Below are 25928 nucleotides of genomic sequence, written 5' to 3'. Positions count from 1 at the left end.
AATTTACATTCCCACCAACAGTGCAAGAGGGTTCCCTTTTCTCCACACCCTCTCCAGCATTTATTGTTTGTAGATTTTTTGGTGATGGCCATTCTGACTGGTGTGAGGTGATACCTCATTGTAGTTTTGATTTGCGTTTCTCTAATGATTAGTGATGATCATTTTATTTATCACTTTATTTAACTCTTGCTGAGCCAGAGCAACGAGAGACTAACAGAACACCATGGAACTCAGTAGTCCTCCACCCCCAAGTCAGAGGGCTCCTCTGAAAACCCTCCTTGAGGTCATTACTTGTCTATCCTCAGATCGCCCATCCAAGGCAATTCCAGCAAGAAGTGTCTGTGGCTGGGTGCAAAATGATGACCCCCCCCCAAACGGCTACCACGAAATTCACTTTTTATTGCCCTACTTCCTGCCTATAGCATATCGATGGGAAAATTGAGAGAATTGCAGGAAGAAGATGCATAAGCATCTGGGGTGTTTGGAGATGAGGTGGGTCAGATTTGAAAGCTCATGGGCTTAGACACTGTTGAATTATGTTCCCCAAAAAGATGTGTTGAAAGTTCTTACTCCCAGTGCCTTACAGAATGTGACTTTATTTAGGAATAGACATTGCAGGTGCAATTAGTCAAGTTTAGACAAAGTCATACGGCATTAGGGTGGGCCCTTAACCCAATATGATGGGTGTCCTTATAAGACAATTTGAAGACACAGAGACAATGCCACGTGGCGACAGAGGCAGAGACTGGAGTGCTGCAGCTGCAAGCCAAGGATCACCAAGGATTGTGGGCCCCCACCAGGTGCCAGGAAGAGGCCAGGAAGGATTCCACCCAAAGTCCACATGGTCCTGGTCCTGCTGACACCTTGATGTTAGCCTTCTAGCCTCCAGAACTGCCAGAGAACAAATTTCCATTGTTAAAGCCACCCAGTTTGTGGTTCTCTGTTATAGCAGCCCCAGGTCACTAACACAGACACAAACTGCTGAAAGGGACTGGGGTTCTTTCCATCCTATCTTCCTGTTCCAGGAGCAACGCTCTTGCAGTAGTAGATAGAGGTGGACTGCGTCTCCTGGCAGCAAGGTCCAGGGACGTTCTTCTGAAGTATCTGCAGCACGTTGCTAGGTGTCCCATGGGTCCTCAGTAATGCCTTGTTTAAACCAGATTTTAAATAATGGTTAAAGCCTCATAGAACAACATTGAGGGGAATTCAAAATATGGAAAATATTCATCACATCCCTTCCCTTTTTCCATGGCCCCTGCCAGCAGTCTTGCATTTGCATACCCTTGGATGTGTTCGCAGCCTCAGTCCACACTTGTGCTTGGGAACTGCCCTTCTCCCACCAATATTGTTGTTACGTCATCTTATATTGTCGGACTAATATTCCATCTGGTCGTTATACCACAAGCATTTCACCACTTCACTCTTTTTGGTCATTAATTTTAATTATTTTTTCTTTTTTACTCAGGTATTGTCACAAAGAACACCTTTATGTTTACAATTTATTTTCCAGTTTTATTGAGAAATAATTGACATATATCACGGTATAAGTTTAAGGTGTAGAGCATGATGGTTTGATTTGCATATATCGTGAAATGATGATCACAATAGGTTCAGCTGGCATTCATCTTCTCATCTAGATACAATGAAAAGAAATGTGTTAACAAATTTTGATTCTTTTGGATTATTTCCTTTGGATAAATTTCTATGATAGATTTACTGGCTCAAAGTGTACAAATAGTGTTAGAGATTTTGTTATATATTATTGTATTGTTTTCTAAAAGAAAACCAAGATACAGTGCCATCAGAAAATATGTATCAAATAGTGCTTTACTATGTTTTTATTTTCTGAGGTTGAAAATATATTTATTTTCTCTGTAGAATTGTCCTTGTGTTAATTGATATTTACCCATTACTCTTTTGGGTCCTGATTGTACTGGCTATCTATATACATCAGAGGTATTAAATTAAAGCATCTGTGCCATATTTTTAGAAATAAATAGATTTCCTTTCACTTTAATGGCATTTGTTTTTATTGAAGAGAGTTACATTTTTTTGAGGAGAAGTTGTGGTTATACAGTTGAATTTTTTATTCCTTTGGAAGTTGTACTTTTATTTGCGATTTACCAAATAAACATTCTTCCAAACTTGTGATTAAATATTCTATTTATTTTATTTCAGTTATTTCTATGGCTCAATTCAATAGTCCACTTTTTAATCCATTTGGAGTTTGTTTTTTCATATCATATAAGGTGTAATCTAAATTAATTTATCTCCAAATTATGATCCAGTTACATAAAATAACTGATTAAATAAGAGTTAATTATCGCCACTGATGCTTACTTGATTATATACTAAATAATCCTGTGTACTTTTCTCTGTTATAAAAATCCACGTTCTTTACTTTTTGAGTATTGTAAATTTTTATTATTCCTGCTTTGTGATTTGGTTTAACTCCTAGTATGTCTCCTTCTTCTATTACTGATTATTTTTACAGTATTTTCTTTTGTGTATGGGTTCTCATGTATTTATATTTCCTATGAGCTTTAAATCAATTTGGCAAGTTCTAAAAGGAAGCCATTTGATATTTGGGTTAGTGTCCGTTTAAGATATACAACCATTATTGGGTGATCACTGAACTTGAACTTGAGTCATCGCGTCTAAGTGGTGTAGTTGGGCATAAAGTACCGGGCTTTACAATGAGACCATGCCTGGATATGAACCTGGTCCTGCCACCTGCTAGCTTGTCCAGGTTATTTAACCACCCTGAATCTTAATCCCCCTTACCCACACGGAGACAATAAGACCCAACTCAGAGGGATGTCATTATTATTACTAGCGAGGGAAGGGATATGAAACACTCAGCACAACGCCTATCACAATTTGGGCACTTAATTTTCATTTCCTTTTTATTTTCTCCCAGCCACAATTTGTAGCTTCATTTGACCTACTTAAGCTTGCCCCCAATTTTTATGTACTATAAATGGATTCCTTAGCCCCTTTACACTTCCACAACTGTGTCTTGCAGACACACAACGATGTTACAGATCATTGCCCTTTTATCTTGCACTCCACCCTTTTGTGAAGCTCTCTTGTGTCACTGTGGATGGTTCTTTTCAGGTTCTTACAGATTTTTCGGGTAGACACAGGCTTGCGGTTTCTGAAAGCCATAGTTGTGTTCCTTAAAGAGATGCTAGAGCATTTCAGTTCCCTGAGCCATGTGGAGGGTTGCCTTCTACCAATAGTCAGGAGTTACTCTTGGTTTCCTCCTTCAAGGACCTTATTCTTGGGTCTCCACCCTCTGAATCTCTCACCAAAAGAGGTGAGTTCTTCCACAGGAAGTTTGGAGTTCCACCTCGGTACTTCCCACACCATCCTCAGCTAGAACCTAAGCAGCCTGTGGTGGTAGTTTCCGATTGGGAGTCTTTTTTTGACCTCCTGTGGACTTTTCACCTTCACATATGCAGGTTTATAGGCAAACGGCCCCTTCAGGAGCAGAGAACATGTGAGATGGCAGCCGCTCAGGCGCCTGGGACCTGAGTTCTCGTCTTGGCTCTGCCGATGCCCGGCTGTTGCTCTTCCATTTGTATACATCGCTCTCTTTTCCAAAAAGGATGTAAGTTTGCTTTATACTATAGGAAAAACTCAAAAGTAAGTTACAAGTGGGAGGAGGGAGAAAGAAAACAGGAAAATAGGGGCTGGAGAAAAAAACAGAGTTGGGAATGACAAAACCACAAGTACAAACCCCTGTGCACTTGTATTTGACCAAAGTTAACCTTGAAATTCCTAGTAGTCAGAAGACAGACAGAAATACTCTGAGCAAGTTATTTTATCTCTAAATCTCAGTTTCATCGTTGATAAAATGGTAATAAAAACACCTACATCATAGGATTGTTCTGAGGGTGAAATGAAATAAGGGGTATGAAACCCTCAAGTATATTGTGTAACACATAGGAGAGACTCTGCAAATGCTAGCTTTTATTGTTACTCTGATTTCTTCTAGGGTTTCTGCTTTGAAGTCAGAAATCACCTACCTTCAGCACTGTGGCTGGTGCTTCAATTGACTCAGCTACAGAGTTTTATCCCTTTTCCACCATGGTAGAGGCTGAGAAACGATGATCTCTAGTAAACTACATTACTCATCTATTGGGGGACGTGGGGAAATTAATCTGCTTGCAACAGGTATGATGGCAGGTAAAAATAACCATGTTCCTTTGTGTAAGAGCCTTATTCCAACCCATTTCCCAAGATGAATTGGCCTCCGTAGAATAGAATGCTAGAGCTTAAAGGGGCCTTGAAGGCTCATCCAACACCCTCTCTTTTCAGAGTGAGGGGGACCGCTGAATTTTCCAGCATTACTCAGCTAGAATTTGATGCTCAAATTCCAGTTCTTTCTCTTGAAGGACCCTTTCATGAGAAGGACTAACGTGGAATTGAAGTCAAGGAAAAAGAAAATGGTCATTTATGTATAGTTTAGGGAAGTGAGAGTCAGTTTGAGTTCCGACCGTTTCATTGTTACTACTTTCAGCCACGGGTGGAATGGTCCATCCTTCTTCTTCCCTCTGCCGGCCCTGGAAAGTCAGGCTTCAGCTGCCAAAGAGGCTCGCTGTGAGAGCTCACGTCTTCTGGAAACGGTGGCCTTGTGCGATTTCTATCTGGTGTGGAGGAATGTAGATATTTATAGGGCTGTGCTTTCCTCAGTGCTTTTATGCTTCAACAGAGAGTATCGCTCAAGCACGTCTTTGGGCTATTTAAAGCTCACAGAGTATGCTCTCCTTCCGAGTGTGCACACATGTGCCCCGGAATCTCAGTGGAACACTGGTTGAATTTGAGTGGCCGTGTTTGACACTGAACCACACGTTGAGTTCATTACGCTTGAGACGAGAGGAGCTGGGCCCCCTCCTGCCTGTGGCTCACAAGTGAAGCCCACACGCATGGGAGTAAGAAGTAGTCATAATGGTTATGATGAACTGATGCAGAAAGAGAATCCAGCTCCCAGCCAGCAGCCAAATCGCTTTCATCCAGGCTGATATGTTCCGAATACGTGGCTGGCACTTCCACACGCACCCTCATCTTACCCTCCCGTCAGCCCGGCGAGCTGCGTGGTGGTATCAGCCTCACTTGACTCAGAAGGTCACTCAGAGAAGTGACCTAGGTCATGGTCACAAGCCAACCCAGGGTCCAGACTCCAAGCCCCTCATTCTTTCCTCGATGCCACCTCCATCTACTCCTGGTGAAAAGATAAGTGAAGAAAACAAACAAACTCTACCCCAAAACTACATCAGTGATTTCCAAGCAGGCTTCATTTTCTCCAGTTCCCAGTGCAGCCACTCGAGAATGACTTTGGTGTCGCCCTTCACGTTAGGAAACTGTGTGCCAGGGAGATCAGTGCTGATAACCTTCAGTGCAGTGGTGATGCAACTTGATGATTTTAAATAATTTATTTTTGAGGTCGCAACCAGCGGAGTTTGTTTATCTGGTGAGTTGTACTTCCTCTCTTCCCTCTCCTATTTCCCTTTCTGAATCGGTCACTTGGGATGCCCATCTCCCTGTGCATCTGTGTGCACTTGAGATCTGAAACCCAAGCCGGTGCCACCACCAGCTGCAGAAGCATGCCACTCACAGCCATTTTTGGAAACCAAAAATGACCGGTCCCATAACTGTGATTAGATAAAGCTTGTAATTTGTGTTTGCTGTAGTCAGCGACGTGGTATTTTGGGACAAACAGCCGCTCTATGCTACATATAGCTTGGAATTTGCGGCTTTTGTGTAACCCACCATTGCATGATCAAGGAGGTAAAGGAGAAAGAGAGAGAGAGAGGATGGATGAAGGGAGAGAGGGCAGGAAGCCCCGCTCAGCAGACAGGCGGAGGACCAGGGAAGACGGAGAGCTCAAAGGGCCCGCATGAAACATGTAGCTGACTTGTCCTCAAGAGAGATTCAGACAGTTGCTGTCAGGCTCCTGAACGGCCCAGTCCTCCTTTCCTAACAGCTGGAGACATATGACTCCCAGTGAGAGGCTCAGCTGTACCCCGGGCTCAAGGAGGGATCCTAACCGGAGCCAGAGCATGATTTACGAAGCCCAAGTCTAATTCTCCGGGGACTCAGCTTTTCAGTCCAGCTGATAGATATTCCCCGATCCAATGCTTCAGTTCTAAAAGGTCAGCCTCCTTCCCCGTCCGCAATTCTGGGAACAATATCCTTGGCTTTCCTCTGAGTCTCAGCTGGATAAAGACCTTCATTCATTCACTAAACATTGACCTAAGGCCTTCACATGCCAGGCCAGGAAGGGCACTGTGGATACAGAAATAAGTCAGCCTGAATCCCAGGCCTCCACACAAAGGCACAATCAGTTCTGCTGTGTCCTTCTTCTCTGTCAAATTTGTACAATGAAGGTGTCTTTCCCTGAACAGAGAAAGTGCATCTCCCAATACTCACTCATCCCTAACCCTGAATAAGAAAGAGGAATGTTAACGTCATTGGGCACCGCGACCACATTTAACTCTGCCTTAACAGCTATCCTCTTACAACAGGTTGAAAGACATTGCTGCTTTTCAGATGGGAAAACTGATGGGAAAACTCTGTCTCCGTGGTACTAAAGAGCTTAATAAAATGTGACACAGAGTTGTTTGGGTTATATCGGGGAGAACATCTGGATATTTGGAAACATCTGGACAGTTCACCCAAAAAATAAATAAATAAATAATACTTTGTATCTGAGAGTGTTTGGTATTATGGGACGTAAACAAAGTCTGAATCACCAGCATGTCTTTTAGAGCTTGTCTCTTGTCCACTTTCATCTTCCCTGTTTGTTGCAGGTATGACAAGCAATTCCACTTGAAATGTTATAGAACTGGTTGATTCATCTCTTACTGTTATATCTTGGGGGAGGAAAAAGTAGGTCATCTTCTTTAAAAAAAATCCAGTTCATTTATTAAATCTGAAAAATATTTATTAAGACCCTTCTTAGTTTGAGGTCTTGTGCGGGAGTTGAGGACACAGCAATGACCAGGATGCAGGAGGTCGCTATCTCACAACCAAGTAATCTCAACACAGAGTGATTGGAGCTAATAAACATGAGCGCAGAAAGCTTGCGGGCGCATATGAAAATGTTATTGACAGGAGAGAAGGGAAAAGGCAGGGGAAAGATCTGGTGATGGAGTAATTTTTGCCTAGAGTCTTTAGGGGTAAATAGGAGTTGTCCGATAGAAAAGGGGAAGAAGGCATCACAGGTTGAGGAGACGGCCAGAGCACAGGCATGGAGACACCAGATAATTAAGAATGTTGGGAGAAATGTACGATGTTCAGATGGCTTCTGGGCAGAGTGCAGGAGGGCTGTGGTGAGAGATAAGTTCAGAGAAGAAGACAAGGGCAATAGAATGGAAGGCACCATGGCTTATAAAGCCCTGGCCTCGTCCTGTGGGTCATGGGAAGCCCCACAACCCCAAAGCACCCTGTCCTTCTTTCCTACAGCTAAACATACATCAACCTATCCACCTCACTCCCAGAATTACCACCAAGAGAAGAAAGTGCATATGACCACCAAAGACGTTCTAGAATGTTCAACAGCACCGTTATTCGTAAAAGCCCCAAACCAGAAGCAATCAAACGTTTACCAATAGGATAATGGCTACATAGATTGCCATATTTTCATATAATAGAATACATGACAGCAATAAATAGGAGTGAACAATAAAAAGTGAACAAAATAACGATACTCACCAGACATGGATGAATCTCACAGACATTACGGGGAACAAAAGAAGCCATTTATGTGTAATTTCATTTATATGAAGCCCAAGAACAGGAGCCTTAATCTGTAGTGCCTGAAGTCCAAACAGCAGTGATGGGGGTGGGTATTGATGGGAGAGGGCATAAGAGAGCCTTTTGGGGAGCTTGGGAGTGTTCTGTATTTTGTACTTCTGGCAGTTAATGTGGGTGTATATGTATGTAAAAATTCAACTGGCTCTACTGTGAGATTAGTATACTTTACTGAATGTTTTAATTCAATAAAAAAGTAAAACAAAACAAAACTAACAAAAAATTTAAAAGCTACTCTAAATAGAATTTTAGAAATCTGGTTGTAATATAGGGTTGGCCAAAAAGTTTGTTCGGGTTTTTCCAGACCCGTACGAACTTTTTAGCCAACCCAATATTTTCCATTATGACCCAATCCTCTACCAACAAGTCCCTTTCCCTGTGACCAGCCCTCCCATTACCAGGTAATGTGTGCCTTCTATGGGAGTTTGTTAGAGACGTAGTACTCCTTAGCAGGTGAGAACAAAAAAGGCAGCAAGTGAACGCAAAAGCAGCAAAGTGAAGCAAACTTGGTAAATTTCATTCAGAACCTCACTCTGGTCACCTCTTGAGTGAAAAAACCCCATGGGTTCCTGGCATCCTCTTTACTATATATTCATCACTTAGTCTGTACCAATTTTCCTGCACCAGTAAGGATGAATTCAAGTCTCTTTTCAGCTTAAAAAAACAAAAAACAAATAAAATCTCCCTTGGGCTCTGTGTTTTTTCCAGCTTTCTCTCTCATCTCCCTCTTCCTCTCTTTCAAAAGAGCTTTTTCCAAACTAACTGTCTCACATGACGTTCATTCTTTTTTTATTTTTTATTTTTTGAACGTTCGCATTAGGCTTTATTATTTTTTTTGAAGTTTATTTTATTTTGTTTTTATACAGCAGGTTCTTATTATCTATTTTATACATATCAGCGTATATATGTCAATCCCAGTCTCCCAGTTCATCCCACCCACTCCCACCCCCACCGACATTCGTTCCTCAGATCAATGGATCCTTTTCCCTCCTTATCTTTGAAGTCTCATCTTATTTGGCCTCTCAGTTGCATTGGACATTGGTGACAACTTCCTTGAGCTGAGACGTTTTCTTCCTTGAGTTTCATAAGAGCCGTCTCTCTGGTGAACAGACATGGTTACTGTATCCGCCTCTGTGAATGCTTGTGATGCAAAGAATAACTTGGAAACCAAAGCGACTGAAGGAAAGGCCGGCTGGACCGCCTCCCAGGGCACCACTCCTTTGCAGGCCAAATTGCCCAGGAATGAATTGGAAACACGGAGTCAGTTTATTTAGAAATTCTGTGTAACACTTTATACGTAACTGGCAAAATGTAAATCGGGCCCTCTCACACCCAAGTACAAAATGTCTGAGTGGGAGTTAAAAAAAAAAATGCCTTGCCAGCAATTGCCTCGTTCAGCTGCATATTTCTGTAACGTTCTCGGCAAGAGCTGTCAGCTGAGAGTCTGCAAATGACTGAGTATGTTAATGTGGCATCTTTATGTTAATGACTCATTTTACTATTTAAATTTAAACCCTTTATCAGTCCTCCCAAGAAGTTAGTTTCATTCAGAAAATCACAAAAGACAACTAAAGGGAGGGCCAGAACCACAGAAACATGAGATTTCCTTTTTTTTTTTTTTTTTTTAAGAACCTTCACTATCCTTTGACCATGGGAGAGAATGATCAGAAGAAGCTGTTTCTGAATATAACTTGTATGAAGAGAAAGTAAATTTCTTATCGTTCCCTTTAAATAAATGCTAAGTATTTAAAGAGTACTGTTTGAAGGTGTCACAAATTAAGATCCTGTCAGTCCCCACCCACCATCCCGTGAAGATGGATTCAATGTGAGCAAACTTTGCAGTGAGGAAAACATCATGCTGAGAACATGGGAGGAGGAAGGGGACGCGCTTGATTCAGGTTAGAAAGACAGCTGTGATTGGCAGAAGGGCCGAGCAAACTCAGGTTCATGGAAAATAGGTTTGAAAGTAGTGTTCTTAACCTTGGAATCCCCAGAGCAGACTTGAAAATGTTGATGGCCTCGGTCCCACGGCCAGATCCAAATGTAATTGGTCCAGGGTGTGGACTGAAGTGTGGGACCTTTTATAAGCTCCTCAGGTGATTATAAGGTGCGGCCAGATGGAGGGTTGCTGCTTTAGAGAACCGTCCATTCGCTGGGGGCAGGCCTTTTCCCAGAGAAGGTCAAGAGCCGTGGTTCTCAAAGGGTGTTCCCTAGGCAAGCAGCAGCAGTGTCACCTGAGAACTTGTTAGAAATGCAAATCCTTGGGCTCCACCCCAGACCTACTGGATCACAATCCCTGGGGGTGGGCAGACCCAGTGATCTGTATTGGTCGGGCCCTCCAGGTGATTCTGGTGCACTAAGTCCGAGAACCACCGATGTAAGGAAAGGTGGCCTTGAAGAGGGGCTGGGGAGGAAAGCGTGTAATGGTGAACCGAGAGAGTGAAGGCAGGTTCCCTTCAGAGCCAAGGGGAGGGGCAAAGACAGCAACCTGGGAGGACTTTCTCTAAGGAGGGACTTCACGTACGAGGGGAGCATCTGAGGGAAATGAAGGAAAGACCCGGAAAGTCCAGACTTCGGCACAGAGTGATGCCCAACAGGTCCTCTTCCCAGCTGAGGGACCTGCCATTGCCTCTCGGTCCTACGTTCTTCACACGGCGCAGTTTTCTCAGCTGAGCGGCTGCCGGGGGGTGTGACACGGGGGCGCCTCTCCCTTTCGTGCAGGGGCTTGGGGCTGCTGCAGAGGCCCGAGGAACAAGGCTGGGGCTTCCCCTCGTAGTGGAGCGAGCCGGACCCCGTTCCTAGTCGGCAGGGTGTGCCTTTTGCACCGTTCCCCCGCCGAGTGCAGGGTAGGGAGGGCCTCTGCTTCTGGCCAGCTTCACTTCTGCTTTCCTCTCTGACTCACGCCCAGCACAGGGGCTCTGGAGACAGTTGTTCCTTTCCCTGGAAGAGTCAGAGCTGGGGAATGGCTGCCTTTATGGGGAGTTCGGGGAAGGCAGACTCTGCAGCAGAGGAGATAAGTTGCCTGGCTTACTCAATTTGGTTCCAGTTAGCAAATATTTTCAGCATGTCTCCTCCGAGGTGGGCCCTGGGCCAGCCACTGGGGAAGCAGAGAGGACGCGGAGCTGGTACTTCGGAAGCTTTCCTACAGGTGGAAAGGATTTTCTGGTGGAGAAGGAAAATCCAGAGATCAATGTCTTCTCCCTGAGAGCTGCTGTAATTAGGGGGATTGTTTAGGTTTACATCCGGACCAGGACCCATGTGATAGTAAAATCGTGGGTGACTAACAGTCGCGCCAGGACAGCAGGTGTGAAGTGGGACTGTCCTGGGCCATCCAGGAGGCATGGCCGTGCTGGCCACACTATGCCGGGGGCCGCAGTGTGGGTTGGCAGCAATCGCTCTCAACAACCTGGCGCTAGACCCCACTTGGCACGTTGTGCTTCTGCAGCCCCCCTGTATGTACCATGCTCCCCCCCATACCCGCTCCTAGAGTCAGCAGCAGCCCCGCACAGAGCACCACGCCACTCCGGTGAGGACCCAGGCTTGGCTCTGATGCTCAGATGTCACGGCCAGCCTTCTGCCTTGGCCCCTATCCCTGGCTCCGCCTGATACTGTGTGCAATGTGGTGCAGGGCACAAAGCTTCTCAGATCCTCATCTGTCTCCTCCATAAAATGGTACTCCGATCTTACAGAGGTTTGGTGGGTCTGAAGGGGCCATTTAGACCTGTTTTAGATGCACATCTTTTCTCCTCTTGAGGTCCAAGTGTAACGCCTGCATTTCCATTACACTGTACTGTTTGTGAAGATGTTCTGCCGAATGTGGACATCAATTTCCCCATTCAATGTCCGCACACAATGATTAAAACTGACGTAAAATGATTTCTCTAGCTCCAGTAAACACTTCTCGAGTGCTGACTATGCTCCAGGCACTGAACTAGGGGCCACAACACACTCAGGCGCTTTCATATTAAGCCTCACACCCATTTTACAGATGAGATGAAACAAATTTCCCGTTTCCTATCTCAAAAATAGCGAGACTCTCTCTATCCCTAGATGAGGAGAGCTTAAGGCAAGGACTTAGACCAGAGTCCCAGAGAGTAAGGCTGGATTCAGGAAGAAACTCGGGGATCTGGGTCCAGGCTCAGGGTTAGGTGAGCAAGGTCATCCTGCAAGTGCAGGGTCAGATCTTGTCTTTATTGAAAATTTTGATATTTTGTTCATCATGGATTTATTTTTTTGCATTAACTTTGATTTTTTTAAAGGGACTCAGTTAAAGTGTTATTTTTATGTTTATTACTGACTTTCGGCACTCCCTTAAATTTTGTGCCTGAGGTCAGTGCCTCACTCCCCTTACCCTAGTCCCACACCTGTGGAAGTGCCCCTACAAGGCAGGATTTGACTGGCTATGTTACACAGTCACTTACTACCTGCGGACCCCCGGTCCCCTCCCCGCTCCCTCCACCCAGGCCAGTGTGGATTTGTATTAATAAACCACGTGGTCAGGTCTCAGGCTCTCTGTGCTCCAGTAATTTGCACAGGCTCCGCCTCCTCTGCTAGCCCTGATCAGGACCGAGCTCTCTCCTCTTGCCCAGCACCTGGTCTGTGCTATTAGACACTCAAGTTATGCTGAATAATGAACTCAAGGCGAGGGCTTGAACTTTTTAGTCTGTACAGCCTTTTGGAGAAAAAATGCACACACGCCTGCGGACTTTGTAAAATGCTGATAAAAGCTTCTAGCCCTTATTTCTCCTTGGTAAACCCCATCTTGACCTATTGCTTTCTATTGTCTACCACCTCATCCCAGCCGGGACCCAGTGTGTTAATGGGTGTCACAATCAACACGTGTTGAGCATTTCTTATGTACCAGGCACCATTGAAGATCTTTACATACGTTCACTCAGTAAACCCTCATAACAAGCCTACCCGGTGGAGATTACTATTGACTCCACTTCATAAATGAGAAAAGTCAGGTACAGAGAGAATAAGTAATCGTTGCAAGGTCACGCAGCTAGTAAGTGGCAGAGCTGTGATTTGAACACTGGCAATCTGACTGCAGAGCTCACCCACTCCCCGTTCCTGGCTTTGCCTGTTGCTGGTGGGAGATGAGTTCTTCTTGGACCATTGAGGAGGCCTGGGAAATTGCCTGATTTTACTCTGGCTTGGGGTGGGTTCGCATGACACTAAGCATGTGTGTGTGGGGGGAATCTATAAGTTCCACTGTTATGGGCTGACTTGTGTGCCCCCAAAATTTATTTGTTGAGGTCTTAACCCCAGTATCTCAGAATCTGACTGTATTTGGAGATGTCTTTAAAGAGGTGATTAAGTTAAAATGAGGCCATTCAGGTGGGTCCTAATCCAGTATGACTGGTGTCCTTATAAAGGAGGAATTTTGGACACAGATAGGTACAGAGAGAAGACCATGTGAAGACAAGAGAAGATGGATATCCACAAGCCAAGGAGAGATGCCTCAGAAGAAACCAATCCTGCTGACACCTTGATCTTGGTATTCTAGCCTCCAGAATTGTGGGAAAATACATTTCTATTGTTTAAGCCACCCAGTCTGTGGCAGCTCGAGCAAACTACTACATCCTCCAAAGTATGTATCTAAGGTGAGACACAGAGACGTCACCCACCAGTGCCTGGGAAACACAATCTGGGCCGCACCTTGCTGACACGTGGCTTGCCCCACAACCTCTCTCATTTGAGCTGCTACTTCTCCTTCGAGGAGGAAAGAGTCACATGCGGTCATAGTTTTACCTTCTGGGCTCTCTGTAATGCATATTCTCTGCCACTTCCACCTCTACCATCAAAAGCTTCCCTTCCCTTAGCTTGGATTGCTGTACCATTGGTCAGCCTGCCCCTCTTCCTCCCATCTACTTCATCCAAAGCTTTCAGTTAAATCTCTGAAAACACGTATCTGACCATGTAGGTCATGTTCCTGCTCTAAAACCTTCCGTGGCTCCCCATTTCTTGAAGGGAAAAGCCTAGCTCCTCAGCTTGCCCTGATTTACTACACATCAGCACTTAGTACGATCTGCCACTACATCTCTTTCCATACCCATCACTGGAATCCAAGGGAAACGACCGGCTATTCCCTGCTTGTTCCTCCTGCTTTCCTGACCCTATATCTTTGCTCGCCCTGTCCCCTCTGCCTAGCATGCCCTTTTCTGCTTTTGCATGTTTAAGTCCTATTGATTTCCCAAGCACAGTTCAAATTCCACCTCTTCCACAGAGCCTTTGCATCCTACAAATCGGTGTCTCTCTCTTTCTTAAATCCCACCGCACTCTCACGGCTCCTAAGTCCTTTGCACCTTACATTATAGTTATTTATGCATGTGCTCCACCCAACCCCTTCCCACAGCAGACCTCCTTGGAACTTTCTGGAAGGGAGGCAGCATGGTGGTTTAGGAAGGGAAAGGCACGTGGAGCTGGTGAACCTGTGTATTTACCCCTCTCTCAGCCACTTGGTAACCACAGTGGGGTAGGGACCCTCATCTCTGTAGCCTGAGTGGCCAGCACATAGGAGTTCAGGAAATAATCAGGGAGCAAACGGGCAAATCATCTCATTTCTCTGAGTCTTAGTTTCCTCATCAATTAAATAGGAATGAAATCTACTTCACTTTGCCATACAGTAGAAACTAACACAACATTCTAAAACAACTATACCCCAATTAAAAAAAAAAGATACAAAAAAGCATATAAAAATAATGACAATAATACAAGCTTAAAGGATAATATTTGTGAAGAGTAATGGGTAAAGAAGAAATTTCTTGATAAATGTTATTTGCGTATTCTACCAGAAAATGGACGTCGCTATCAAGAAAACCATTCATCTCCTGCAAAGTCCTAATGCTCCACTAGGTTTTCTATTTTGACCCATAATAAGTGCATGATGTGCTCAGTTGCTCTGCTAAGTGCTCTCACATGTTCCCCCATTTAATCTTCCCAATAGCCTTTGGAGGGAGGTGCAGATATTGTCCCCTCGTTACAGAAAACCAGGGCTCCTGACTTACCTGGGCTGGGTCCGAGCCTTGGACTGAACTGGATTGGAAGGAGGAGTGGGAAACTGAGTAGTGATGGGTTAACTGGACAGTGCCTCCAGCTGGGGAGTGGGATGGATTTCCAGGATTTATTGGGACCACGATTCCCCAGCTTGCCTGGACACTCTCTTGCATCTTGGCCTTCGCGGGCCTGGCTTGGTGACCGTGAGGATTTGGAATTTCTGGGCCTGAGCTGGCAGTGGTCTCCCCGAGCCAGGAGTGGGGTAGCTCTGATGAGTAGATAATTAGGACGCTTCTTTCAGCTGAAGATAAAGTCCAGAGCCTCTCTCCAGCCATTATCCTGCCAACCTTAATAGAGCCAGATTGATGGATACAGCGCGGAGGGAATTTGGAACATTCTTGTGCACACTATATCACACTCAATAACCGCCCGTGCACAATGTGGGACTTTTATAAGCCATTACAAAATCCATTTTGAAACATCTCTGGGTGCGACAGCCAGCTGCAAAGCATCTGAAGTATCCCTGACATTTGGGCTTTGGTGGAGCTTGTGAAAAGCGAGGACTCCAGAGCAATCGCGCACATACACACAAGCCAAGAGAACTCGATCGTAAGGGAAACAGATGCTAGCATTACAACCCACTGTACATCTTATACTGTATTTCAGCAAACGCACTAATCCTTCTTGTTAGACAAGAACAGAAACCCCCCAAATGCTTTCCATATGTCCCATTGTCTTCCTGCCTCTTTAATTCTATCTCAAAAGCCCCCAACTTAGCGACCTTCATATTAATGCTAAACATATTACATCAGTTCTAACATTGATATGTTTAATATGAATACAATTAAAGTTGCTTCAACATAATCCTGGTAAGATAAACAGCACTGCTATTATTATAAACATCCCTGCAAGGTCTCTTGTAAAATATTATCAATACTAATAGAAGCACCTCCCACCACCCCGATACTCGGACAAAACAATGCCACTGCCTCCCTACTAATAACAAATATGTCCAGTGATTTAAACATCAGTGCATCCAACGTAAACACCATTATAGCTAATGTAAAACAGTTACCCAACCAGGCAAATCTTTAACCAGAAAGTTACTGAAGAAAAAGAACAGTTTCCTCGGCAAGAATGCATTACAGCCTGCCGGTGACATTTGCAATAGATTACTTAAGCCCATAAAGAAATGAAAATTGCAGGCCCATTTTGAGCCAGAAATGATGAAATTGGAGAGCCCGGGCTAAGTACAGTATGGCACAGACAGGCTTCTGCCCAGTGTCTGCAGGCCCGGTGTGGCTTGGAATGCAGCCTCCTTGAGTCTTTGTGCAGATGTGGCCTCAGGTACATGGTGTCCTTTAGGTCTTGCTTCCAGTCCGGGGTCTCCACACATAAAGGCATGAAGCTAAGGACTGGCCTTTGCCGAGCTTAAGTGCTCCCGAGGGCTGGGGTTGGCTGAGCGTGAGCACGTGGGTGCCTTTCTCCCCACCCATGCTGGTCTCGCCTGGCCAGCGTGGCGTAGGACAGACAGTGCTATGGTTTCTGCCTCAAGCTGTGGAGGTTTTCTTTCTTTCAGATTATGGAGAAGGCCAGGGCTTTAGCGAGGAGACCTAGAGACTTCTGCAGAGTCAAAGCGGGAGTATAAATGCATTCATCTGATTCTTATCTCACCTGGAGCCTCTAAAATAAACAGATGGACCCCCAGATGACAAGCCCTGGCTATGTTCACAACAAGCTCTTGTTCATTCTTGCCTGTTTCCCCCTTTCTATCCAGTTCCATGATTTATTGACTCCTGACATCTTTGCATCTCCTATTTCTGGAAACTTCTTGGGTGTGGTTCCAATGATTCCAGAGTTGTGCTCTCTCTCTCTCTTTTTTTAATCCGTCAAGCCCACTCCTGATAAATACCCCAACTCTCCAAGCTCTGTTTTACCGGGACTTCCAAAGGATGATTCCAGAAAGAAGCAGCTCAAAACTCCACCTCTCACCCAAATGCAGAGGCCTCCGTGCTGCACTGTGGGCTGGTGCTCCCGACATCCCACTCCTTTCAGGGGTCTCCCTAGGAAAGTTTCAAGTGTCCCCAGAATTGTAAGGATCCATTGTGATTCAAAGAAAGGAAAAGGAAATTGCCCAATTATTTCTTCCCCAAATATTTCAGTTGCAATTAGCCACCTCTCCCTTAAATAATTTTCATGAAAAACGTAGGTATTCTTTTCTACTGATGACAGCATTTATCCATTATCAGGGAATTCTCATCCTCCTGGTGTGACCGTGGGGACAACATCTGTATGTGTCCTTCAAAAACATCACACGCTGAGTATTCACCCAGCACTTCGAGTCAGCTCAGGATTTCTAATCTCAGGACTATTGACATTGAGGTCAGATAATTCTTTTGCTGTGGGGGGGGGTGCTGTTCTGTGCTTTGTAGCTGGCTCCTCAGCCTCTACCTATTAGATGCCAGCAGCACCCTTCCCTCTGTACCCCCCCTCGCCCCGCCCCCTGCCCCTGTTGTAACAAACAAACATGGCCAAATGGCCCCGAGGAAGCAAAATCTCTTTCTCTCTCTCTCTCTCTCTTTCACACACACACACCCACGGAAAACCACCAAGTCAGCTGGGTGAATCAAAGCATCTGACAAATGAATGAAGGCAAACTCAGATGCAAATTCTTGTTTCCTTACTTACTGCCTGTGTGGTCCTCCTAGGCAAGGAACTTACTCCATCTGAGTCTCGGTTTCCCCATTTGTACAGTGCGATCAATGATATCCATGTACCCTGGGGTGTGGGAAAGGTCTTATCTATGTAAATCCATGATGTCAGATCCACGGCGGCTGTGATACTCGTCTGCATCCTAAACCGAGCATCTCCTCCTTGAATGAGTCCACGGAGGCCCAGAGCACGGACAGGGAGTTCTCACTCCCCCAGAGTCTGGAGAGCTGGAGAGCTGGAATTCCATTCCAGCTAAACATCATATTATTAATTCTGGGCAACTCTTTCCTAGAAAAACCCCAAACCATGTAAACACCAGTATAGTTTTCAATTTGTAGTCAGATTAGATGCCAGGAGTGTTGGGTTCCATTTTATTTTATTTTATTTTTTAAATGAAACCTTTACAGTGGATTTGGAAGCAAGCTATTTTCTACCTCTCTGGAGAAGTGTAAGTTTTGGAAAGTGCGTTTCCCTGGAATGTTTGAGCTTCAATCAGGGTGGATGGAAAAAAAAAAAAAAAAAAGCAGGTTAAGTCACATGATAGAATTTCTGGACCCAGATTCATCAACTCATTTAGGAAGTGCCCTGTGGAACAAAATATGCTCGGAAAGAAGGCTTTGTGTCATTCTAAAAGCTATTTTATGTCCTTGGAAAAGCAGGTGGGTGTTTATATTCGTACTCTTTTGAGTGTTCTGTTTTAAGCATCAAACACTTGCAAATGTTGTATCTCCAAAGTCACCCCAGGAAAAAAAACCTTTCTGTTAGGGAGGGGAGTGTAATTCTCAACTCTCCACGTCCTCATGTCTGTGCAGTACAGAATCCAGACCATTACTGTTACTCTTGGCGTCACTAGCAAAGACCCCGACATCCACTGAGCGTCTCCTGGTGGAACTCTGGGCATCCAAGGATGAACAGGAACATTTCCCACCCCGAGGGACACATAGCCTGGCAGGGGCAGAGAGAGGACAGACCCAGTGGGAGGACAGACCCTGCTCTTCCTCTTTCCTATGACAAGGAATTAGGTCTCAGGGGGCTGCTTGGAATGGAGAAATAGTTCTCATTCCTGAAACTCTGGAGACAGCTGAGCTCTGAGCTCCACTGAGGCCCAGGGACCAAGGCACAGAGGTTCCCGCCACGGGGGAACCTGAGACCAAACTCCCCAGGTACTTGATAGTGCATTTGTAAATGCTGGCAAATATGCAAGGGTGCTGAGCTGACCTGAGGGGCTGGCCGGCCCCGAGCCGTCATCCCCGCCCAGGGAAGGGGGCTGGCTGGCAGAAGGAGCAGCCCTGGGGGATCAGGCCTCTTCCTGCCCTAGGGCTGGTCTCTTGGAAAGCAATGAAAGGCCCAGCAGGGCTCCTCTGTGACCTCACCTCCCATCCATTCTCAAGTACACCCGTAATCAGTCCACAGATATCTCTTGAGCACTATTCTGTGTTTGGACTAAAGGCCTCACACGGGCTGCCTTCTCTTCTTATTCCAACTGGCCCCAGGTCAGGCCTTCAATCCCCTAGTTCCAGTGACCACTCTCACGCAGTGGTCTCCTTCATCTTTATCTCCAGCCGAGATCTCCTGTTGAAGCGGCAGGCTGATGCATCCACCAGCCTCCTGGAAATCTCTGCCTGGAAGCCCGTCAGGCAGTTTACCTCCCTCAGGAAGCCTCCTCTACCCCCAGGAGAGCGATGGAGCTCCTCCACCTCCCATCATACTGGGTCTCCCCCTTCCTGCATCCGCCTTGTGTCCGCAATGTACATGCATTGTCCTGTGGTTCATCTGTTTGCGCATGTCTCCACGTGACGGCGAGCGCCTGGGGGAAGGTGCCATGTCTGATCTATTTCTGCCTTCTTAAGGCTTGACCACGAAGGCGCTGAGTGAACTCTTCTGAGGCAAAGCATCTTCACTGATTAGGATTCCAAAAAGAAGACAGTGCCATGGGGAGGGATCTCATGTTTGCAAGCGATACATGCCCGTGTATGAACTTAAGGAAATTTGTGAAATTGAAGTTGTCACATGTGAACACTGACAACTTCGAGCTGCCTGTCTGTGACAAGGAAGCTCACAAAACATGGACTGCATCCTCTCCCTCCATCTCGCTTCTTTCCAAATGCCTCTGGGGCATACAGGCCCACAGGAGATGGCTTGTCCAGGAGGCAGAGGGCCCAGGGCAGGCAGGGCCTCTCTGATTTCACGTTTATTACTGCTTAACTACCTCTGCACTTGGCTCAGGACCTAATACAGAACAAGTAGATGAAGCGGGTCAGCGGGCATCGGTGCTGTTTGGGAAGACCGTCTCTCAGCCTTGACAGGTGACTGAGAAAGGATATTAAAACAACAAGGAGGGGGATCGTAAGGTGAAAACATAGAGCTTTGAGCCAAGAGGAAAGACCTGCCCTTGCCCCAATGGCAGGAAAGGGGGTGTTGATTGATTTGCTTAGATTCCCAAGAGAACTGGTTGGAATTTGACAGTAAGCGAGAGCCATGAGCCTGCAATTCCTGCCAGTTATGCTGGACTCAGAATCAGAACCCACTGGGTAGGGGTGAGAGAAGAGGTCTTTCAAACCAGGCCTTGGCAGAATACCCAGAGAAATTATTTGGAGAGACTCAGTGGTTCCACTTGAGAATTTAACTCCAACCAAGGAGGCCAGGAATCAGTCTTTGCAAAGCAGAACTCTGTAGGGAAGTGGCTCTCCAGCGTTTGCTCGCCCTCAGCGCCATGCCCCTGCGCACAATTACCGGGGGAGCGCCACCTATTTGTAACAATGCTTAGGTGCAGGTATGGAGAGAGAGTCTCTAACTAGAATTAGGAAGAGGGCAGGAAGTTTACTAGGAAGGTTGAATTCACATTATGGAATGAAAATGAAATCTGTTCCTTTATGACAAACAACTATATCGCATTTGCTATGTGCCAAGAACTCTTCTTAGCGTTTTATGAATCTTGACTCATTTAATATTCAAAACATCTCTGTGAGATATATACTATCAGTGCCCTCATCTTACAGATGAGGAAACTGAGGACCAGAGAGTTTGAGGTCACCCAGCTTGTAAGTGGCAGAGGCAGGATTTGAGCCCAGGAAGTCTGTGCCAGCCTCCGTGCAGTTAGGCACTGCAGCATGCTTCCTCATTTCCACAATATACATGTGTGCATAGTATTCAATACATTTCAAAAATGGGGTTTATATATTTTCTTCCAAATTCCTCCTCAGTTAGGGATTGATAAAAAGTCGTAGCCAGGTAAGCCCAGGTGTTTAGCATTTACACAGGTTGTGTGCGAGTTTTCCTTCTTTGTTGTACAAAGTTGGTTGACCCTTCTCTGTGGACCTCACCATTACACCTGGAGTCTACAGTCCTTTTGTGTTAGGATAGTTATTATTAGCTTTTGAAACTTGGCAATTTGTTAATCTGCTCACAGATCACTCTAAATACTAGATCAGTTATCAATAGTATTCCTAAGATTTGTTTTCTCCAATTACTCTGAAAAATATCTACTACAAATAAGTGATACCATGTAGTATTTGCCTTTCTCTGTCTGACTTGTTTCACTGAGCATAATATTCTCTAGGTCCATCCACATTGCTGCAAAAGGCAGAATTTCATTCTTTTTCATGGCTGAATAATATTCTGTTGTATATATATATATACCACATTTTTTTATCCATTCGTCTGCTGATGGATACTTAGGTTGCTTCCATATCTTGGCTATTGTAAATAGTGCTGCTGTGAACATTGGGGTACATGAATCTTTTTGAATTAGTGTTTTTGTTTTTATACAGATGTATACCCAGGAGTGGGACTGCTGGATCATATGGTAGCTCTATTTTTAGTTTTTTAAGGAACCTGCCTACTGGTTTCCATAGTGGCTGCACCAATTTACATTCCTACAAATTGTGTAAAAGTGTTCCCTTTTCTCCACACCCTCACCAACATTTGTTACATGTAGGTTTTTTGATGAAAGCCATTCAGACAGGTGTGAGGTGATACCTCTTTGTTGCTTTGATTTGCATTTCTCTAACACTTAGCGATGTTGAGCATCTTTTCATGTGCCTGTTAGCCATCTGTATGTCTTCTGTAAAAATACTGAATCACTATGCTGTGCACCTGAAATAATATTATATTGTAAATCAGCTATACTTCAATTTAAAGAAAAAGCAATATGCAAAAAATCTACTACATGCTAATAAATACTTTCCTCTGTGTTTTCATAACCTTGTCAGTTTATGTTCTTCTCCAGTCACCACACTCCATGTCTGCCGCGCACGTGCTGCGGCTGTGGTGCGAATGATGTCGCGGTCACCTCTGTGCAGCCACAGCGTCTGTGGGTCTGCAGCCCACTACCTGTGGTAAGCCTGCAGAGGAACAGGTGGATGTGGAGCCAGGGAGAGCTGAGGAGGGGTGGGGACCCACAGGGCACCTCTGTGCCTCTCTGATCACGACTGATTTCTGAAAGTGACAGCTGCTGCTTCACCTTGGTCTGCCGCATCCCATGCAAGTTCTTTTGGCCCTTTCTCCTGGAACCAAACAGTGAAGGAGATTCTGGGAAACCTAGTTCCAGCTGACCTGAGTTGGCACAGCAGAGTGAAGCACACCACTGCACTCTTGTAAGATTTTTCTGTCAGCCACATTGGTGACTGCTGTTTTGGAATGAGGTGATGCAGAAGTGAATAATCAGAAATCTACTTGTTGAGCATGACATCTGAGCAAGCGTGGTCGGATGGGTGATTTGAAGAGGGCTCCTTCGGCTAAGATGGCTTGATGCGGCCCCCAGACCCCCACCCCTGATGTGGCTAACCCTGAGAGTGGGACCATAACCCTTGAGCCCATTGGCTAGAATGCCCTTATCTCTGGAAAGTGCTAAAATGAACACTGCCCATGCCTGGTGAAAGCAGGATATTTTAGTCTCTGTGTTGGGTCTTTGGGTGAGCACCAAGTACCTCCAGATCTTAAATCCAGGTGCCATCCTACAAGGGCTCAAGGGAACGGAGGGCTCAATGTGTGTCCGCTAGAACGTGAGGCTGGTACTTGATTTCCACTGGTGTAGAAATGCGATGACTGAGACCCCCTTGCTCAGAACAGCTAGAACAGCATGAGAAGCCAACTGTGCCCCTCTGCCACCACAGGTGTCCACTCTGGGAGCAGGTCTCCCTGTTTTTCCTCTCTTGCTGCTCCCTCCCCCCTCCTCCCTCCCCATCGCTGTCTTATCCATCCCTCTCCCTGCTGCTTTCTCTCCCTCTCTTTCTACGCAGGTCCTCCCCTGTCTCTCCCCATCTCTGCTTTCATGTGACTCTGCACATTCATACAGAGGTGCTTTCTGCACCGACACTTTCCCTCCGCTCTCCTTGGCCATTTGGCTGCATCTGCAGCGTGCCACCAGGCCAGCTGCCAGTGGGAGAGGCAGGAACGAAGACAAGAAGGAGAGACATGTCTGCCAGCCCACTGGAGAGAGACAGAAATTGTCTTGAGAATTGTCTGTATCCCTCTGTGTCATTTTAACCAGAGCAGAACCTGCCTATTAGAGAAGATAAATTTTATCTTGGACACAGACAGTGTATCAGTTACACACACACACACACACACACACACACACACACAAAATACTAATCCTAAAAACCAAAACCAAAACAGAGATTCAACACCTCCATCCCCTGGCTAGGAAAAGCTACCCTCACATTTGGACTTCTCTCCGTCCTTCTCTTTTTCTGCCCACTGGGCTCAGTTGATGTTCTCTTGGAAGTGAGAATGGCCCTTTGCTGAGCATGAGCTAGGAGGCAGGTTATTCAGGAGAGCTGGTGGCCAGGGTGATTACTTCAGTCTCCAGTCCTCTTTGCCTGGCACCTGCCATAGAAACTGGCATCGCAAATTTTGCTGGCAATGCACTTGAATCTGTAAGTGTAGATATAGAGCTAGTGAGGTCTGCCTCGCTGCCTGTCTAGCAGGTGAAGTCAGGTGCTTGAGGATTAAATGTGATGACATATGAGGAAGGCCTGGCGTATTACCTGGCATAGCGGAGAGCTTCAGAAATGCTAGTTTCCTTTCCCTTAACTTGTAGACATAATGAGGAATCAGAACCGTCAAGCTCACGGCATCTTTGAGGTGGGGGGACTGCCCAGCTAAGGCAGAAACCCACCTCCAGTGGTGTGACCCTGAGAGCTACAGGAGCAGACACTGCTTGACCCTCCACTGATGGGGACTCAGGCCCTCACTCCCATTGCACTAATCAGCTGTCATTGCTAGAAGGTATTTTTCTGTCTCATCACTTCTCCCCCAGCCCCACCACCAAACCTCTTTAGTTTTCTAGACCCACACAGAAGAATTCTGTTTGTTTGTCCTTGTGGCAGCCCTTCTGAAATTCGAGGCCACTTTATGTGACTTTTGTTGTCCCTTCTCCAGAGGAGACATAGCCAGTGTGCTGAGTCACATCTTAAATGACTCGATTTCCTGACCCCTCACTTTCTTAGGGTCTGAAAGGTAACGTGATGCAAAGGAAGTATCAGGCGTAGACAGAGCTGCGTGTATGACTCTGGCTAAGTCACTTCTCTGCCTCTGTGTCTCAGTTTTTTCATCTGTCCAATGGGCATATCAATGAGATAAGCCAAGGGCTGAGCACAGCGCTGGGCCCACAAGACATTAGTAATCATTGCTTTCCTGATCATGCTCTTCCGGACACGGATGATTTGCCCACATCACTCTCAAAGCGTGACTTGGAAGTGAAAGCGGCCGCTTCCAGGGAGCCTACGTTAGATCCAGTAGTGGATGCCACTTGCCTCTGTCATTTTGGAGATATTACTCCAATAACAAGCACTCGAGGCAGTACTGGTTTGCGGCAACATAGGACACCCTCTCCCAGCCCCCAGCTGGGTGGGGAGTATACGTGATCTTTGAATCATTTTGTGTAAATTGAAATTTCTCTTTCGGTTACACAGTTCTGTTCACCTCAGAACATAATATTCCAACACAGTTTGCACCCACCATTCCCTTCTTCCTTCTTGAAGCAGCTCGGGTGGGGTGGGGAGATCACCAGTGTTTGTATGGCAACCAGGATTGCAGACAAGCTGCTGGTTTAGGCTCTTCTCCCGGGAAGGCAAAGGGTGCTTAATTCTATTAACTCAGAGGACAAATTCCAGACTTGAAAATATGATCAGTAAACAATAGACAAATCACAACCACAAATGAAAAAAATAACTGCCAGAGGTAACACAATTATCCTTTTCCAAGCTCTCCTTTCATATTCATTTGTGCTTGTACACTTTTTTAGCACCTGTGAGTGTTTGCCAGGTGGTAGCATGTGCCAGGGGTTTAAGAAAGAAAAGATCACAGAAAAATTTAGCATTGAGAAGACTCTATCATTGGCTTCATTGTCTCTGTAGTTGGAGAAAAGGTGTCAGAGATTCAGCTGCAGCTCCCGAGTACCTTGGTCCCTTGAGGAATGCCAGTTCGCTGGAAAAAGTGAGTACCTTCTCATCAAGGAGATCCATGCAAGTTCTTCTAAGAAGTGATGCTTAGACCCTTAAAGAAGGAAGTTCCCCTCTCCAAGTTCTATCTTTGCATATTGTCTTTTTGTTCTGGACTTCATGTGCATATATTTTTACTGTGAGAGGTTATGAAGAATTCATGGAACAATCTTTGTTTTATCATTTATCATTATCTCACAAAGCGCTCTCTGTGTTACTACAAGATCTTTACAATGATCATCTTAAAATTTGAATATAATTATCTCACATAGATGAATAGCACTGTATTAGGTTTCTTTCTGTTGCTGCTGCAAATTTAGAAGCTTAAAATAATATAAATATATTATCTCACAGATCCAAGGTTAGAAGTCTGGGCCTCACAGGCTGGAATCAATGTCGGTGGTCTGGGCTCTTATCTGGAGGCTCTGGGGGAGAATCTGGTCCCAAGTTTATTCAGGTTATTAGCAGAATTCAGTTGTTTACCATTGTAGGGCTGAGGTACCGTATCCTGGCTGGTTTTCAGCTGGGGCCAGCCCTTAACTCCTAGAGGCCTACTTGGGTTCTTGTCTGCAGGCTCCTATATCTCAAGAGCCAGCAAAGGTGCATCAAATCCTTCTCGTACTTGGAATTTCTCCGACTTCCCCTCGCCCACATTTGTCTGCTTCAGTCAGAGAAAATTCTCTGCTTTTAAGGGCTCATATAATAGTCTTGAGCCCAACTAGATAATTCAGGATAATCTCTCTCTTTTAAGGTTCCTAACCTTAATTATATCTGCAAAGTAAGTCCCTTTTGCATGTCATGTAACAGGGCATGGACATCTTTGGGAGGCCATTATTCCGTTTACTGCAAACACTTCAGCTTTAACACTTAACCATTACCTTTTGCTGGATATTGAGACAGTCAGTAGGTGTTTTATTTATTTCTTTGTTTACTTTTGTAGGTAACACTGCAATG

General features: G+C 45.4%; 2 long non-coding RNA genes across 2 annotated transcripts in view; both read right to left on the bottom strand.

Annotated features, from left to right (window-relative positions):
• The window catches only part of LOC309665097, a 914413-nt gene that overhangs the window by 126846 nt on the left and 761639 nt on the right, over window positions 1-25928 (bottom strand). The window lies entirely within an intron of this gene.
• Window positions 1530-25928, bottom strand: part of LOC309665078 — a 71655-nt gene continuing 47256 nt past the window's right edge. The window contains exon 3 of the long non-coding RNA XR_014266194.1: window positions 1530-1633. This is a non-coding gene — a long non-coding RNA (uncharacterized lncRNA). The remainder of the gene's footprint in view (window positions 1634-25928) is intronic.

Source organism: Balaenoptera physalus, assembly GCF_965194825.1.
Source record: "Balaenoptera physalus genome assembly, chromosome: 7".
Lineage (NCBI taxonomy): Eukaryota > Metazoa > Chordata > Mammalia > Artiodactyla > Balaenopteridae > Balaenoptera > Balaenoptera physalus.
The sequence above is the reverse complement of the archived record's forward strand: the minus strand, read 5'-3'. Positions and strand labels throughout refer to the sequence as shown.